General features: G+C 44.5%; 2 long non-coding RNA genes across 2 annotated transcripts in view; one reads left to right on the top strand and one right to left on the bottom strand.

Annotated features, from left to right (window-relative positions):
* Positions 1 to 17820, top strand: part of LOC310757680 — a 50881-nt gene extending 33061 nt beyond the window's left edge. Inside the window, exons 3-4 of the long non-coding RNA XR_014545402.1 lie at positions 13905 to 15752; positions 17215 to 17820. This is a non-coding gene — a long non-coding RNA (uncharacterized lncRNA). The remainder of the gene's footprint in view (positions 1 to 13904; positions 15753 to 17214) is intronic.
* The window catches only part of LOC310757703, a 421645-nt gene that overhangs the window by 388865 nt on the left and 14197 nt on the right, over positions 1 to 18583 (bottom strand). The window lies entirely within an intron of this gene.

The following is an 18583-nucleotide window of genomic DNA, read 5'->3' on the forward strand; positions in this document are numbered from 1 at the left end:
AGCAGAACAACTGGGGAGGAACAAAGGAGTGGTGATCTCCCCTCTGGGAGCCAGCACATTTGCTTGTTTGCACTAAGCCATGGTTTGGCTTAGTGTTTTGTTTTCCAATAAGGACAAAACGAAACTTTAAACTTTGGCATGCCCCCCCCCACTTTGTGTTGATTCAGTTTTGAGTATGCCTGTCGCTTGCCAGAAGGTTAACTTTTCAAACATCATGGGCATATGAACTTTGTTGTTGTCCCACATTCTCATCCAGCCAAGGGTTCAAGTGGTGGTCGTAGATTGCCCTGCAGCCACATCCTAGGTAGCTCCATTAGTCAGATGAAGTAAATACTGGCACTCTCTTCAGCCTTCCCCAGAACAGGTGATCAGTGCTATCAAACCACAAGCATCATTGTCGATAGTCCCACCCACCCACTTCTCTGGAAGCGTGCTAACAGGTACACTGCTGCATGCTTGTAAATTACATTAGTATTCCTTATTTACTGTTGAGCAGAAATCGGAGTGGGGGAAATAGGTCTCTTTAAAAGCAAAACAGAAAAAACCTAGAAATAATTGTAATTAGAACTGAAATTTTTTGCAGCCAGCCTGACAGCCTGCTTTGACAAGTCTCCTGTTCCCTGAAATGCCCTGGATAGGTTTTTCATCTTTCCTCCAGAATATTTTGACATTTGTGCTTTCCTGGCTCTGTTTCTGAAGCCCAATGGAACCTGCAGCCTAATGAAAATGAGGGTCATTATTTTTTTCCTTTCCTTTTGGAGGATAATAATAGCTTTGACAATATAAAAAAGAAATCAGGATTAATCTGTTTACTCTAAGCTGTCTGCTTCCTGACCTGGCTTCAGCACCTGAGGGGACAGAGGGAGAACAAATTAGGGTAAGATTTAAATAGAAAACAAGGAGAGTGCGCCGAGTGCACTCCCCTCCCCTCTTAACACACACACACAAATGTTCCACCCAAAAAGCACCAAGCAGAACACTCAATAATTAGTTTCCTGCATCAAGCCAAAGTTTAACAGCAGTCAGCCCAAATCAGAGCTAGCAGATCAATCAAAACCTGTTTTGCTGAGGCATTTAGATTAGGCAGAGGTATCCCTCCACCCAGAGAGGAGCCAACTCCTAGGGACTGGTGTCCCTTCAGCCCCCCCCCAATAAAATATTTGAGAGGGCTGCCCCCCAGTTGATGAGCATTGCCATTCAAATGGTATGTGTGTACCACGTATTGTGATCAGTTTTGTGAGGCAAGGCTTATCAGCTCCCCCCAATATTATATTCAGGTTGGCACCCCTGCTGCCCAGCCCTGTCAAGTCTCCAGCAGACTCCCATTGGATGCCACTGGCATCACTTGGCCAGTGCAGAGCTCCCCCTTCTATCCAACAAATGGGTGAGTGGAAGTGCCACTGGCTGGATCCCCAGGCTCAGCCTCAGAGCATTCAGCCAGGCTCAGAGCATTGTGGGAAATAAAATGGCTCCCTTAGTCTTGCCACTGGTGCTGCTTGGATTTCTGGGTTCAGAAATCTGTTTAAGGTGGAGGCCCAACACGTGAAGCAACTGTGGCTTCTGCTAGAGTATTAGGGTTCTGCCAACCACCCAAAGTTGGAAATAATGCTATAGTTGTTTCCATTTTGTTCATTCCTGATTTTTTCCCTCTCTTTTGACTTCCTAATCAAAAGCTTCTTGTGTTGAACTTATATTATTTTGTTGTTATTGTCTGTTTTTGTTGTTCAATAAAATAATATAAAAGAGATGAATAGTGCCGATGCTGACCCTTTGACCCTGATTTCTCTGACAGTAAGAAGCAGGACAATGGAGGTAGATGACCTTCCTGTTTTATGTCCTTCCACCACCCCCACCACCCAAAAAATACTGCCTCTGTACATAATGGATCCATTTATTTATTTATAAAAATATTTATATACCGCTATTCATTTTCAAAAAATGGAGTGGTTTCAAACAGCGATATAGAAAACCATACAATTAAAAATATATATGAAAAAGTAAAAAAAAAGAAATTAGCACTGTATTATGGGAAGTATGCATTCTTCATTGCCTGCATGAGCCCACCGGAATACAATAATTCTGAGCAAGTGTTTAAAAGTTGAAAGGCATGTGCTGAATCTCTGTTGTCAGAGTATTGCACAAGACTAGGCTGATGACACTAAAGGCTTGGTTCCTTCTTGCTGTCAAATGAGCCTCACCACCTCGGGGAACTAACATGGCTCATAGGGGTTGAGGAGAGTGTCAACCTCCATGAATTTGATCTAATTTAAATAACCAGCAGTTATGTGGGTGTTGGGAGGGGGTACAGACCGCCACCCCCAGAAACCAGTACATCCCAGAAATCCCAGATATACAGTTTATTCAGAAGTATAGAAACAGGGTAAAGGGTAGAAACAGCAAGTAGGCATGATCAAAATTAAAATAAAACACCAAAACCAGAGTATCCTTTAGGCAGAACTTACTCTCCTCATGCACTGTTGGTTTGGGTGGCTTCTGATGTCCGTGGCAGGATGAGGGGTCCAGAGGGTTGATGGCAGCATTGCATTTATAAAGTCTCTTGTTCAGGTAAGACCTGTTTGAAAGGTCCAGTCACAAGATGGGCACCTCAGCGAAGTGAAGATGCTGCGTGATGGTGGTGGGTAGTGGAAAACAGGAGAGGGAATGAAACAGGGTGACCCCTGCCAGCATCTGCAGAGCACTGGGTTGGCAAAGCCTGGCTTAATGTAATCCCATTACATTCTTGGAGATGTCTTGTTACCTTTTACACCTCCTCACAAAAAGGCAGCTGTGCTTTTACTACTCACTGTACTTCAGCTCACCCCTCGATTCACTTCACTCTGTGGCTGGCTGAACAAAAGATATGCTGCCTTAGTTCAGAACTTGCATTGTGGGACAATGTGGGGCCTTTCAGTGATCATAGAGGGGTAAGGAACCTTTTCCACTTCAAGGGCCACATTGCCTTCTGGGCAACCTGCCAGGGGCCATAGGCAAAAGTGGGAGGAGCAACAAGCATAAATCTTACCGTCAGCTGGTTTCTATACACTCACAGCCCCTTCTCTATCCTTCACACAGGCAAGCAAGAAATATTATCCGAGTCCCAGGGCACATTTCAGCCAGGCCAAAAGACTCATGGCAAATGCAAAGCAGGTCTGGTGAGGGGTGCAGCTGAGGAGGCTGTGTGGCTCTGTGGGAGTCCCAAGGGCCAGAGATAAAAGGCTGTAGGACTGCATTTGGCCCTCAGGGCTGAGGTTCCCCACCCCAAATTAACTCAAGAGGGAATGCAAATGCAACTTAATGGGAAGGGAACCTTTTTCTATACCATTTGTGTGATGTCTTTGCCCATCACGTCTGGGACTAAAAAGAAGTTCATATCAGAAAATGAGGTAATGAGGGAACTTGAATCCCAAGAGGCCCATTTGGTTTTTTTCTGAAGTTAACATGAAGACATTCCTTTTCCAAAGGCATTTGGAGAGGTGAGAGTTAATCTTAAGCAGTGTTGTGTAAACTTATTTTCTTTTTCTTTTTTAAAAATAGTTATATTATTGTTTTCATTGTTCTACGGATTTGTAACCTACTTCTAGATAAAGCCAGGTTGGAAGTCTACCAAATAAGTAACACAGAGGACTGGAGTCCAGCTTTTGCAGGAGAACCTCTGAGTTTGAGTTATGAACTTGACCCTGGGAAGTTTCTTAGGCTGATTATGAAATAAATGGTGGCTAGATTTGGAACTGAAATACAGGGAGCACATAACTGCCTGTGTGCAAGTTCAGTTGACTCCAGTGGGACTTAGATCTGAGTAATACAAGCCTAGAAGTACACTGTCACTGTTCTTTGTGCCAACTGCCCAACCTGCCTTAGACTAATGACTAAAAGACTAAGTGCTGCTCTTTGTTTTGATACTCTGAATAAGATGCAAAGACTCCAATGAGAGCAAGGACTCTTCACAGGAATGCGGTGGCCTTATATCTTTGGCTATACATCTTAACTCATAAGGAGCATCTCCACCCCCATCGTTCAGCCTGGATACTGAGGTCCAGCACAGAGGGGCTTCTGGTGCTTCCCTCGCTGCAAGAAGTGAGGTTACAGGGAACCAGGCAGAGGGCCTTCTCAGTAGTGGCACTCACCCTGTGGAAAGCCCTCTCATCAGATTTCGAGGAAATAAACAACTATCTGACTTTTAGAAAACATCTGAAGGCAGCCCTGTTTAGGGAAGTTTTTAATGTTTGAAGCTTTACTGTATTTTTAATATTTTGTTGGAAGCTGCCCAGAGTGGCTGGGGAAACCCAGCCAGATAGGTGGGGTATAAATGTTGTTGTTGTTGTTGTTGTTGTTGTTGATGATGATGATGAATATACTAGAACCTTGCATGGTTGCTTCTTGTGCTAATCCTTACCATAAGCAGAGAACATCAACCTTCACCTAGCTTTCTGCTCCATTTAAGACAGTTAAGCTGTAATCCCACATGACTTCCCCCAAAGAATCATGGGAGCTGTAGTTTCCCGTCACAGAACTGCAGTTCCCAGTGCCCTTAAAGCACTGAATGTACTTTAAACACATGGCATGGATCTGCCGTCTTCAACCATGGATAAGATTCTCCCCCTATATGGGGACCTTATGAGGATTTCTTTGCATGTGGGCACTGTGCCTGCACATGAACGGATTGTCCCACGAAAGTGCTATTTTAATGATTATTGATTAGCAATAATTACAGATGAACTGTAATTACAGTGATTGCTGATTTCCAGCTGGCTCATATACACTCCTAATCAGCTGAGGAAATAATCACTCCTTCCAATAGCAAATGCAGGTGCTGAGTGCTGCCAGGATTGAAGCCAAAATGAGAAACAAGGGGGGGGGGTTATCAGCATGCTGGGGAGAACTCTGAGAGGTCTCTCTGTTTATTTCAGAGCATTTTTAGCCCAACTGCCATCCACCGATCCCAGGGTGGGTTTCAAAAAAGGTGTGTAAAAGAACTAGAAATAAAGATTTAGTTGGGTTTTTTAAAAATGATATAAGCAAGAAGGCAACCCCTAAAACAACAGCCCCATGAGAACAGAGCAAGCTCACAAGTAAGAGACAGAATATTGACTGTTTATATTAAATTGAAGTAATTTGGTCTGATTTGTAATAATTTGGAAATTAATAAAAATAATAATAATAAACAGAATATTGACTGTTGGGAAAGAAAAATAGAAAAAAGAGCAGGAGGCAGGGGGCAATGGAGTTTCCACAAGGATGCCATGGCTGGCTGGACCTCTGAACCACTCCTGTTAGGAAGCAAGGATATACAGCAATGTTTTGTTGCCAGTTCCCCCTGTAGCAGGGCTTGATCCATAGCTGTTTTTCCCTTTTCTTGTGAGGAATCCTATTTGGAATAAGGGAATTTCCCTTTAAAAAAGGGAAAAGTTGACAGCTATGGCTTGATCCCAACACCCTATTTGCTGAGCACCCTATTGGGGAAGGACCATACATCCATGACAAAGCATCTCCTTTGCATGCAGAAAGTCCTAGGTTTGAGCCCCGAAATCTCCAGGCAGGATTTGGAGAGTTATCTTCCCCAAACCCCGGAGAGCCTCTGCCAGCCAGCATAGACAGCCCTGAGCAAAATGGCCCAATGATCTGACTCGGTATAAGGCAGATTCCTACATCCCTTCAGTGCTGGCTGTCCCTCCAGCAGACGCTGCAACACGCTGGGGTAGGAGGGAATGGCGAGAGGAAGCTGTGCCCTCCTAGCTGCATGAGGATTTACCGTCTCCCTCCCGCCCCCGTGGAAGATGATGACATTCACATGGATTGACCCGCAGAGCCGCAGAAGTCCAGGTGAAGTCTTAAGGTGTAAGTCCCCATTTGGACGAGCTTGCTCTCGGCTTGCCCTCGTCGGCCCACAATGGTGCCTAATGCCTTTTCAATTTGGCAGCCTGATGGCAGCAGTGAACCAGCAGCCAGTGGGCTTGTCAAAGGCATTCCTTCACTTTAATCCTATTGACAGAGGCTGCTGCCTGGAACAGGAACTGCAGGGTGAGCCATGTCAACAGCAGATTCTTATTACAGATAATATTGATGGGGCCTTTACTTGAATAATGAAGGGAAGAGCCCTCTGCTTTGACGTTTGTCTCCAAAACCTAGAATTACCAAGAGTTTAAACAGCGGAGGGGAGCTTAAGATAGTTGCATCTTAAAGGATCTGCTTTCTTGTCGCTTTCAGGGCTGGGGAAAGGAGTTTAGCCCATACGCCGCAAGCTCCGCACTGACCTTTTCACTCCTCTTAATAAATGTTACAGTTAAATAAAGTCTGATGGATTTTCCTATCTGCTGTAATGTGTTATCCACTTTCCAAAAAAGAAAGCTCCCAAATCCCTATTTAATATCAGTGTTACTCATTATCTTTGTTAGCTGTGGGGCAATAGGCAGGGCAGGGACAAGACCACTCAGCCGGCATTATCCGTGGAAGTTCTCGCCACTGCCTCTTTTTATATGGGCAAGGCTCCGGGTGTATTATTTGGGAGGCAGTGAAACCAGGTTTGCATCAACCAAGCCACAGTTTGTTGTGAAATTCAGTCCAGAAGGAGCACCAAATGGTTGCCTTGTCCCATCAGTGCAAGCATTTCTTAGAAGCACCTCCGTCTTATCTGGATTGAGCTACAGTTTGTTGGCTCTCATCCAGTCCATTACCAAGACAAGACAATGGCCCAGCACTTCCACTGCCTCACTTGAAGATGTAAATGACAAGCAGAGCTATGTGTCATAAGAATATTGCTGACAACGTACTCCAAAACTCCAGATGACCCCACTCAGCAGTTTCATGTCGATGTTAAATAGCATAGGGGATACAGTTCAGCCCTGAGGAACTCTACCCTTCTTTTACAAGAGGGGAAATGATGACAAAAGAGGGAGGAGCACCAAAATACAGGGAATGGGGCACTGTTATTTGTTAGGTACTCTTTGTCCCACCTGTTTCTTTACATGGCAATGGAGATGGGGAGATGTAGAGAACACAGTAGCCTGTTTTGATGCAGATAACATATCCAGAGAGACGTCTACTGAGCCGAGAGGTGTGCACTTCACAAACCCCTGAAACCACAGAAGGTTTCACTCTACTATAACTGCCTGCTAGGACTGAGTTTGGGGCAGTTAGTCCAGAACTCAAAATGGGTTATAGACCACAAGTGGCTGGTCTTCAGCGCCGTCATCTGCTGTTCCAGCTTTAAGAAATGAGTGAATTGCAAACAAACTGCCTTCCCTCCCAGTGGAGATTTATGCTTTCTGACTTCCTGACGACCGAGGTGTGGCATATAAACTACTCCTTGCTTCTCATAATAACTGGGGACAATTGAATAGGGCTTGCCTTGACGTCACCAAGTCTCCTTGTACAAGGCGTTCGCGTCCCAAAAGGAATAGGACTGGGGACTGGCTGGCTCGAGGGAGGGTTTCTGAAAGGACAGAATGGCTCTGTGCCACCAGGGGCCCAGGCTGGCTGGAAGAAAACCGAATGGTTCTGATTACTCCTTTTTAAGAGAGCAAAAGTATTCAGCATTCGGGACACAGAGGGGCCGAAAGGTTACCTGCTGAGGAGCTTGCTGGAAAAAATAGCACATGGAGGTCCTTCTGAAGCCCAGCCAATCTCCCATTGATAGGTTTGGAGGGCCAAAGACAGCTGCACCAACCTGGGCCTCCCAGCCAGCATTGGGGGTAGGGGAACTTCTGCAAAGCTGAGGGCAACTAGGAACACAGGAAGCTGCCTTTTACTGAGTCAGACCATTGGTCCATCTAGTCCATTGATGCATCTCACAGTGCACACAATGAGTGTGTTAGTATCATGTTAATAATGACAACTAGGAAACACAGGAAGCTGACCTATAACAGGATATGAGTCCATCTAGCTCAGTGTTGTCTATTGACCGGCAGCAGCTCTCTGGGGTTTCAGACAGGAGATATTCCCAGCCCAGCCTGGAGTTGCTAAGGGTTGAGCCTGGGACTTTCTGCTTGAAAGGCAGATGCTCTATCACTGATCTCTATGGGCCTCTGAATTACAGTCCTTCTCCTACTGCCCTAAGGAAGCAGCAGGCTCGGGCACCAAAGGTCCCTGCCCCACAGGACTGAAAGAAAACAACCTGCCTGCTAGCCTGGGTTTAGGAGGGCGTTTTTTTCTGGGCACACGTATGTGTTTTTCAGTCTGCTGCAGTGTTTGAGCAGCAGGAGCTCATTTGGAGAAGCTCAGAATTTGGAGCACAGGGAGGGGTGATGGCAGATATTTCTTGATGTCTTCTTGACAGCCTCTCTGTGCTATTGCAGGACTCAGTAGTGGCATCTTAACAGTCAGGGCCAGCCCACCCATGAGGCCAAGTGGGTCAACTGCCTCAGGTGGCAAGATCCACTGGGGTGGCAGATCCTGATGTTGAGCTTTCTTACACACACACACACACACACACACACACACACACACACACCTTGTTCCTGATGTAGCTCTTCCCTCATCCCTTCTTCCCTGGCAGAAGGGGGGACACCATTTTGGAGTTTACCTCAGGTGCTGGCCCTCTTAACAGTTTGAGGTCCTCATTTTGTCATTTTTCTGGATGTCTCCCTATTCCTCTCTAGTCAAAACCAGAATGCCCTCTGCCCCATTGCAATTTCTATGTATTGAGGAGCCCTCCAAGGGTGTACTGTCCTTTGGGGTGTGCTTCTGTGAGTGTCAAGGGGTGCTGTGTGGAGAAAACTGTGGGGTGAGGTGAAGGTAAACACCTGGCACTTCTGCACACCACAAGCAATGCCAAATAGATTGGCAATAGCCAATGTGGTGCCCTGGAGATGTTTTCTAGGCTACAACTCCCATCATCCCTGACTAATCAGAATACAGTGGTACCTCGGGTTACAGACACTTCAGGTTACATACACTTCAGGTTACAGACTCCGCTAACCCAGAAATATTTCCTCAAGTTAAGAACTTTGCTTCAGGATGAGAACAGAAATTGTGTGGCTGCGGTGCGACAGCAGCAGGAGGCCCCATTAGCTAAAGTGGTGCTTCAGGTTAAGAACAGTTTCAGGTTAAGAACGGACCTCCGGAACGAATTAAGTACTTAACCTGAGGTACTACTGTATAATAGCCTGCTGGATCAGACCAATGGGCCATCTAGTCCATTATCCTGTCCTCAAAGTGGAGAACCAGATGCCTGTGGGAAGCCAAGGAGCAGAACATGAGCAGAAGAGCACTCTCTCCTTCTGTGGTTTCCAGCAACTGGTACTGCTGCCTCCAACTGTGGAGGCAGACCATAGCCATCATCTCTAGTAGCCATTGATAGCCCTCCTCTCCATGACTTTGTCTAATCCTCTTTTGGCCATGCTGCTGGGGCTGCTGTGAGCTGGAGTCCAGCAACATCTGGAGGGCCCCACTTTGGCTTCCCCTGAAATAGACTTCTGCCTCCTCGGCAGCCGTGACTGTCTGCTTGCCGTGGATCGAGAAACTCTCACTTCTCCCGACAGGTGAGAAGCACTATCAAAGCTGAGCATCTTTTATTTCTCTTTCTCTCTCTTTACATAAGAGAAATGGGATACACGAGCTAGCATTTATGTAGCCTGAAATTTGATAATTCCCAGCAATTTAAAAAAGCAATATTCCTAGCATAGTTGGAAAGCTGCGAATGTATTAAATAACATTTTGTATTTCCTCCTGCCAGGGTTCTAGTACAATTATCAGATCTGTGTGGATTAACCCTTGGATTTAATAGGAATTTAGCAGCTATTTAATATGTGTGACACTATCCTTGCATGTAATGTGTCAGTTCCTCTTTTTTTATGCCTCTTGCCTTCACGTAGCCATTCTGAAATATAATGGTATAGAATGACTGTGGAGAAAGCAAAGTTCATTGGTTGTGCTGTGTGTTCAAACTTCCATAGTTAGCATAATACCCAGAATATGCAAGTCTTGGCTTCATTTGAAACATTATATAGTTGATAAGGAAGTCATGCTATAGTGTGTGTGTGTGTATTCAGTCACTTAAAAAACCCCCTCTACATAATTAGCCTGCCAGATAAGAACAACTGTGACTCTCTCCATCAATGTATGTGTTTGATTTTTTAAAAGTAAAGCTTTAGATTGTACAGATGCGTTTCAGAGATGAAGAGCCACGTGGCACTTTAAAAGGGGTTCTAGTGACAGATCATCTCCTTTAAGTACAAAGCCCCCACAAAACTGGTCCCCGTGCCGAATTGGTTCTCATAATAGATTCTCACAGAAAATGGAAAATGTACTAATTAAAAAGAATGCTGACAAGGGAGAATTCTGATGAGAAAGTTCTATCTGGAGCTTGTTAATTGCAGAGAAGGGACTCTCCCCAGTTTCATAGGAAGGATTGGGGGGGGGGAATGCCCTAAGAAGCCAGAACCTCAACAAGTCTGAGCCAAACCTCTCCACAGAGTTCTAGCACTGATGTGAATGAAGCTGTTGAAATAATTTGGGTTAAGGACATGAGCACTTCCCTAAACTGATTTTAGGGACCTAGGAAGCTTCCTTCTACCTAGTTGTTGTCGTCAGTGGTGGTTAGTGCCCAGTGGGGCTGGTGGGGAGAAGGCAGGGAGGCCAACAGTAGGTGGCGCCAGAGCCAATGACAGGTCTGAGTCAGCATAAGGCAGCTTCTATAATCCTCTTGCTGTGGTTACATGAGGTCCTTCCTGATTCCATTGTCCCAGCATAGCCCACTTTCAGAGCTATCTTTCCTTATTATTCCTGATGCTATTCTATGACTGTGCTGGACTGATTTATAGCTACTTCCTGATGTCTTCTGTAAGTTCCATTCCAATGTCCTAAATGTATCCATCTTACTGTATTAGTCCCAATCAAAAGCTTGTGGTGCTCATTGCCTAATATACCTGCAAAGTATTCCCTAACGGTCTTAAGAATTCTAGTTGCAGAGATCGTACAGAATTATTCTTCTTCCTCCTCCTCCTTTTCTTCTTCTTCTTCTTCTTCTTCTTCTTCTTCTTCTTCTTCTTCTTCTTCTTCTTCTTCCTTTTCTTCTTCCTTTTCTTCTTCTTCTTCTTTATTACAACGTATGAAATATACGTTACTATAATCTAGGGGATAAGAAAGGTTCCTTTGCATAATATTATTATGTTCCATTGGCAAGTGTGAGGTGGAGAATCCACTTTGTTACTAAGTAGATATAAATTGCACACATCTTTTAGCACACTGTTTTGACCAAAGCTTTGCAGGGCAGGATTTTTCCTGTGAATATCTCGCTTCTAATATCATTTTGAAGATATGGTGTGCAGCAGACAAAGAGAACAGAACGGACTTTCCCCTTAAATGAGGAGGACCCAACTAACTCTTGGTCACCAAGAGTTTCTGCTTTGCATTCTCTTGCTCTCCCTCCCTCCCTCTCTTTGTGGCTGTAGCTGGCAGCCTGCTACTTCTTTGGGTACCCAGTCATGTTTTCCTGCATTCTCCCCCCAATGGAAAAAGCCAGAATCCCTTAGGATGTCTCCGTATGCTTTTCTTCCCGGTATTTTCGTCTGGGAACCACAAAAAACGCTCAAAATCTAAATAGCAGGAAACAAAATGCAGACCTAGAGCACACTTCAATACACTTACTGAACTAAAGCACAGTGCAAGAGGGATTTAGTTGTAAATAGAATATGAAGGGTGTTTATTCCTTATTGATGAAGTGATTTATTGCACGAGGTCATACAAGTCATTAATAAAAGCATATTGGAAGGAAAGTTGCACCAGAGAAAAACTGTTGGTTTTTTATGTCCTGTTAATTCCAAGTCACATTATTTGTGATGATCTGACATGCCAAGCTCCCCTCAGTTATAGGTAATAACATTTACTGAGTCAGACTATTTGTCTATATAGTCCAGTATTGCTTACTCTGACTGGCAATAGCTCTTCTAGGACTCAAACAGAGGTCCTTTCACAGCCTTAACAGAGCTTCTTTTAAGTTGAAATGCAGGGAATTGAACCTGAGACCCTTTACGCTGGGATCAATTAGTACCGGACAAGATGAATGGAAGGAAATGGCAGGTTTTAAGGGTCTGTGTGTCTGAAAATGCACCATGGGAGTTGGCACACCATGCATCTGACTTCTCAGGAGTTGGAAGCCAGCAGCATCATTAGAGTCCATTCCAAATTCTTGGTTGCTGAATATGACCAGATGGAAATGGGTGTTGGCTGTGCAAGAGCAACAGGTGGAGGATATTTTAAGATTCTCATCTTCAGACAGCGGAGGGAAATAAAGGGGGAATAAATGTGAGACACTTCCAGGCATCTCCTGCCCTCTTACTTCCAAGCATGTCCACCTGGAAATAAATGCCATTCCATGAGTTGCTTTGGAAAGGAGTCTACCACGCCTGGGGGAAGGCTGAGCTGCTGCCCATGAGTTTTGGAGGTTTCTGGGAGATCTGACAAATAGAAACAAGAACCAGATGGGATTCGCGGCTGCTGGAAAGGAAGGAAGATCCATAACCCATGTTGAAAAGTGAAGACACTTTAGTTTTCTTTTGGAAACATTCTTCCATTGGTAGTCGTTTTCAGATTCCCCCACTCCCCCCTTGCTTGCCTGAGCAGCACAGGAGATTTCCTGTTTATTATTATACAGTGGTGCTTTAGTGGAGAGGCCACTGGGTTCTTCAATGGCACATGTATTTTATTTTTAGGAAATATTTTCTTGCAGAACAAGAATCACCGTATGCCCTTTGTTTGCTTTATAGTATTCTTCATGTTGTCGGCCTGTCAATCCGTGTCCTAATTTCATTCCCCTTAAGCATTTTGCATGGAAATGAAGCACTGACTTGCTGTTTGTTCCAGGGGCTTGGACAGAGATAGCAATAAGGATAGCAATGGATTGGGTGTAGCTCACTTCCTACAACCAATTCACCTATGTTGAACATGTGTGTGGGGGGGGGGATTGTGCCCACCACTTCACCTCCAACCTCTTTATTTGAACCTCTGAACAGAATCAGCCTGTGTATAAGCTCTGTGTATTGGCTCTTTCTGGCTACAGACTGTGCATTGGTTCTCTTCAGAGCTCCAGTTATGGGTAAGATCCTATTCAGAGGTTCAGCTAAAGCAGGAGTGAGGAACTTGCAGGTGCTGCTAGACTATAACCCCCATCACCTCTGACTATTGACCATGGTGCCTGGGTCTGATGGGAGTTGGAGTGGAACAAAATCTGGAGGCCCCCACTCCTGGATCGGAGCAAGCCAGAGGCCATGGTCAGCCTTCACACTTGCATTCAATGATGATTCTTCACCTGAATTCAATTTTACTCTTCTGAAACACCTAAACCCAGTGCCCTAAATATAGACAACAGCCTATCCTGCCAAATATGAGAAGAGAGGGGAAGAAACATTATTATGAAGGTTATTACCCCTTTTTCTAATACTGTAGAGATATGGGGGAATTGTTTTGATCACCAGAGAAAGTTAAACATGACCAGATTCAATTGAGCTTAATAATGTACTTCAGGGTAGTCAAAATTTCCAAATAGTAAGGGATGGTAGCAGTTGTAGTCCAAATTATCTGGAGGATTTCCTGGAGGAGCTGTAGTCCAAAACATCTGATTTTCTAGATCCATTTCAATCAGGATTCAGGCCTACTTTGGGCACAGAAACTGCCTTGGTCGCCCTTTACGGTGACCTTTGTCAGGAGAAAGACACAGGGAGTGTGAGGGCACTGTGTGTTGTGTTGTTTCTGCTCCTACTTGGGTGGTGGGCTCCAGAAGGTGGTGCTTGGAAGATATTGCTCTGCCCTGTGGGTTCTCTGGTTTGGGATACTGCAGTGGTTGGTCTTGTCCTTCATGCTGTTTAACATCTACATGAAACCGCTGCGTGGGGTCATACAGAGCTTTGGAGCACACTTTCATCAGTATGCTGAACACACATAGCACTTTTTCTCCTTTTCATCTTCTGCAGGTGAGGCGGTGGATGTGCTGAACTGGTGCCTGGTTGCGATAATGGACTGGATGAAGGCCAATAGGATGAAGCTTAATCCAGATGGGACCGAGATGCTGCTGAAGCTTTTTGTTGGCTTCTGCTGGGCCTGTTGATGGTTATTGAAATGGTTTTATTGAAATGTATTGTTTTGGTTATATGTCTAGGGATGGTGGGAGTTGTAGTTCAGCAACATATAGAGGGCCAGTGGTTTCACACATCTGTTTTATGTTATGCCTTTTTTGTTGCTTAACCTTTTTGTAAGTCACTGAGAGATTATTATTTTTTTGCAGTGATCAATGGAAAAGTCCAACAATAGAAAATATCAGTTAAATGTAAAATGACCTTAGTCAATTTCCCATTTCACATCCTTGTGAAGACACTATAGTTGCATACACACCACACATTTAAAGTACATAGCTCCCCCCACCAAGAATCCTGGGAACTGTAGTTTACCCTTCACAAGACTACAATTCCCAGTGCCCTTTTCCATGGACCATGGTCTCCACTTCCTTGAGGAATGACTTCTAGGGGGTGACCCAGAGGTCCTGAGCAATGAGATTTTTCTGCTATGTTCCAGATCTCCTGATCCTTCACCTATTAAAAACAACAACTAATGCCCCCCACCCTTTTTGTTTCATTCAGTCTTGCAACAACCCTATTCCATTGAATGAAAGGTGGAGTGTGAATGTTTAAATGCAGAAAATAAATATTAGCTAGGCTTCCGTTGTTATTTTTATTTTGCAAAAGGAGAACTGAGGTTCAGAGATCATGGCCAATTAGTAGCTGGGCAAGGTGGAATCATGCAATTCCCCCACTACAAGACTATTTTAGATACCCTTCCTGTTGGGAAGCTGTACTCTGGAATACTGCTTGACGAATATTTCTTGGGAAGTTCTAGCAATGTATTGGCTCCCCGGAACAATGAAACACATGCTTCAGTTTAAGCTAAAGAGAACCCCCCTCGTTGTATCAACTAGGTTACTTAGTAAAAAGCATGTGCTTACATACTTCTCTAGGCCTGGGGTGGGGTGAGAACTGTTTCGTGCTGAGCCCCATTGAGGTGGCCACACCCGTGACCCATCCTCGCTTAGCACCGCTTTGTGGAAAAGTCCCTTGCCTTTGCACACTGCAGAAAGATGTTACGAAATCCTGGCCCTGACAGAGAGCAGATGCATTATTGGGAAGCCCTCGGGTCACAAGAGGGCTAATAGTCACATTCCTGGCTGCAATGGCAAAAGATTTACACCCCATGCTCGCTTGCCTCACCCTGCACCAGGCTGAGGGCTCCCGGCCTAACCAGCCCCCTTGGCTTTAATTGTTGTGTTAATGGCCCTTTTATTTGAAGCAGATCCCCTGGCTTACAGAGGAGAATGTCATTATGTTGTATTTTAGATGTATTTACATTCAACTTGCCACAGGGATAACATTCTAATTATTTTCTATAGCTGACAGCACTAGCGTCTGCTGGTATTATAGACCCCCTTAGACCTGATTACATGGTCTGTTTTTCTTCAAATCACCCACAAATGACACTGTGGAGCAGGTTTATTATCGACTGGCGTACCTTTGCTTAACACGGCCCGCTCCTGAAACAAATGCACAGAGAAGGTAATGCATGTTTGGAGCTTGCGTCTTTGTCTTCAGGAAGGCAGAGGGGCTTAGAAAGGTTAAGCCCACAGTTAACCTCCTCTTCTTCTTAAACCTTTAGCACATACCCCTAAAGAGATGGAGGCACCACTGCACGGAATAAGACCGGTCTTGTGTAGCACACTTCCTATATCAACGGTATCCCACGGCAATTGACAAGGAGGGCCGTGAAGCCCAGAGGTAGCTAGTTAAGTCATAAATAACAATAGCAAGTTGTAAAGTCGAAGGGAAAGGACCCAAAAGGGTGGTGTCAGGTTGGTTTAGATCACAGATTAGGAGGAGGAACCTTCAATAGGGCAAGGTGACAACTGATAGGACAGAGGAGCAGTCACATTTTAGAAGAATGGCTTCAGTTTTTCTTTCTTGCCCCTGCGAGAGGGTTAACAGTTGCACTGTGTAATTGGTAATGGCTGGAGATAAGAGGCTCAAGGAGCCTTCAGACAAAGGCATTAAGAGATGTCAAGGTGACAGAAGATGGAGGTCTGTTTGAAGACTTCTTCAGTCAAGGGTGATGAGGAGGGTGTGGCGTCTTTAATAAATAATGAACACAAGGAAAGGGAAAGAAGAATCTGGGTTGAAATGTCTATGGTGAATTGATTGTCCCTTCCAACTATGATTCTATGATCATCTATGATCTATGATTGTGGCTGGCCTGCTTGGGTAGGTTAAAGGCTAGCAGCATGATCCTGTACATGCTTATTCAGAAGTTAAGTCTCATTGTTTCCAGTGGGGCTTACTCCCAGGTATATGTGCATGGCATTGCAAACTCAGGTTCGGTATAAGCAGGAAATACAATTGCATCCTCTTGTTTGGGCTCATGTGTTTCCGGAGCCAGCATGAGATTTCTCAATTAGAAATAATTATTTGAATTTTTTTAAAAAACCTTTTAAAAAAACAACAGTGGTGATGTGTCATTCCGGAATTTCCTGACTCTAATGAGCCCAGTAAATGAACCTGTCTCCTCCTCCACCCCCAGTGCTTAATATGCAATTGTACAGTTGCATGTGTAGGCTGACTGGGGATGAAATGCATCAGTTCATGATGCAAAATTCGTGTGAAATGTTCGAGAAAGATCTATGGCCAGAAGATTAGAGCCTGATCCTCAGATATAAGTTCTATGGAGGTCAAAGGGAGTTACATACAGCAAGCGAGTGAAGGATTTCAGGTTTCAGTGCCTTCCTGTTCCTGCTAATAAAACTTTCCAACACTTTCATTCCCCCCCCTATATGTTTACCTGAGGGAAAATGTTGGCATAATCTTTGAACTGAATATTAATGTTAGTATGAGCATAAGAGTAGGTTTTAATACCAAAGATACTGTATATGTTAATGAAGCTGGAAATTGGGGCAGGGAACCAGATGCTGTTGGACTACAACTCCCATCATTACTGGCCATTGACCACGCTGGCTGGGGCTAATGGGACTTGAAATCCAACAGTATCTGGAGGGGCACATGCTCTGCAGCCCTGCTGTTGATTGGCAGGAGTCCCCAAAGGGTAGCACCACCTTGCTTTGCTTAATAGCTGTTTAATGGTCCATATGTGAGAGAATGGCAGGAGAGGCACGGTTGTTCTTTCAGTGGATCTAGGTCTGGGAAGCCAGTATATGGTTCCTCACAGTTCTTCCTTTTTTCTTCTTTGCAGGTGCTGGTTAAACAGCTAAAACCAGGAATCTATACAGCAATTGTCAGCCTCATCTATGAGTACAGTTGACTGTCTGTCTACCCACCCAGTCTTAATTATTATTAATTTTATATGTGTGTGTGAATGGTTTGCAACTTTGAAACTTGCCAGCAAAACATCTATAGGGCTATCTAAGAATGACAGATTATGAAAGCCAATCCTTTCCTAATTTGCTCAAGATTAATGTTTAGAATTTCCATTGATTTTGACTAACCCCTCCTCCTCTCTTCTTGCATTTGTGCTGAAACGTGGTTTAGACATGGAGTGCAGAAATCAAGAGGGGAAAGTCTTACATATCTGCAGGGCATTTGTGGATTTCATGTACAGTCGGTTAAATTGTGGTCTCTTCGCCTCACTAATCCTATGCAAGGCCCTGTTGTGCATTCTTTCAACAAAGAATTGTTGAACCCCGGTCACTTGAAACCCCAGATTGCCTTTGATCATAAAATAAGTTGACAAGCGGTCATGGGGTGGTGGGAGTTTTGTGTGTGTTTGTGGGGATTTGAATTCTTCTGTATTTGAAATGTTTTGTCTGTGAAAATGTTTTATACGTTTTTATTCTCAATGTTATTGTTGTTAAATCACTCTGAGAAGTTTAATAGGAAGTCATCCAGAAATGGAAATAAATGAATGAGTTTCTTTAAAAGAAGTTACATGGAGCATTCCCTATTCCTCACCTCCTGCCACAGAACCACTGGCACTGCACCACCCAAGCCTCTCTGCAGGGCCGTGCGTTGTCCTCCTCAGCAATGTGGGATGGCATGTAGGGATGTCCTAAGCTCAACCAGCCCAAGGATGACAAACAAGCAGTAGCTTAATTCTTTATTGACAAAGCACAAACTTACAATAGCATCTGAGGTGCACTAAACACACACACACACACACACACACACACACACACACACACACACTCACTTCTGGTGACTAAGCAGCAGGTGCCCCTCCTTGGGCTTTGTCAGGAGTCCAGGTTCCCAGCTTGATAACACAGTAAACATAGCTAATTAAAAAGGTGGAGTTATTGCAAAATAAACAGATAGCTCTGGACGGCTCTAACAAAGCCTCCCGCACCATTACTCAAGATGACCCTTCTGAAGCCTCCTTCCGGTATCTACAGAAGATATTGAACTTTTGCTTCTTATGCCTTTTGTTTTGCTTCCTATCTTGCAGTCCTCCCATTCGCCGACTCCTCAGACTTAGTGGGTCATCTCCTGCCTCTTCTCCATTCTCCAAGAGGCTGTCTCTTAACTCTTTCCCGCCTATTTGTGCTTCCTGCATTCTAGCCTGCTCTCCGCTACTGTCTTATCAGCTTGCATGTCATGGTTAGGAGGCG

Source organism: Podarcis filfolensis (genome assembly GCF_964270895.1).
Source record: "Podarcis filfolensis genome assembly, chromosome: 2".
NCBI classification, from domain to species: domain Eukaryota; kingdom Metazoa; phylum Chordata; class Lepidosauria; order Squamata; family Lacertidae; genus Podarcis; species Podarcis filfolensis.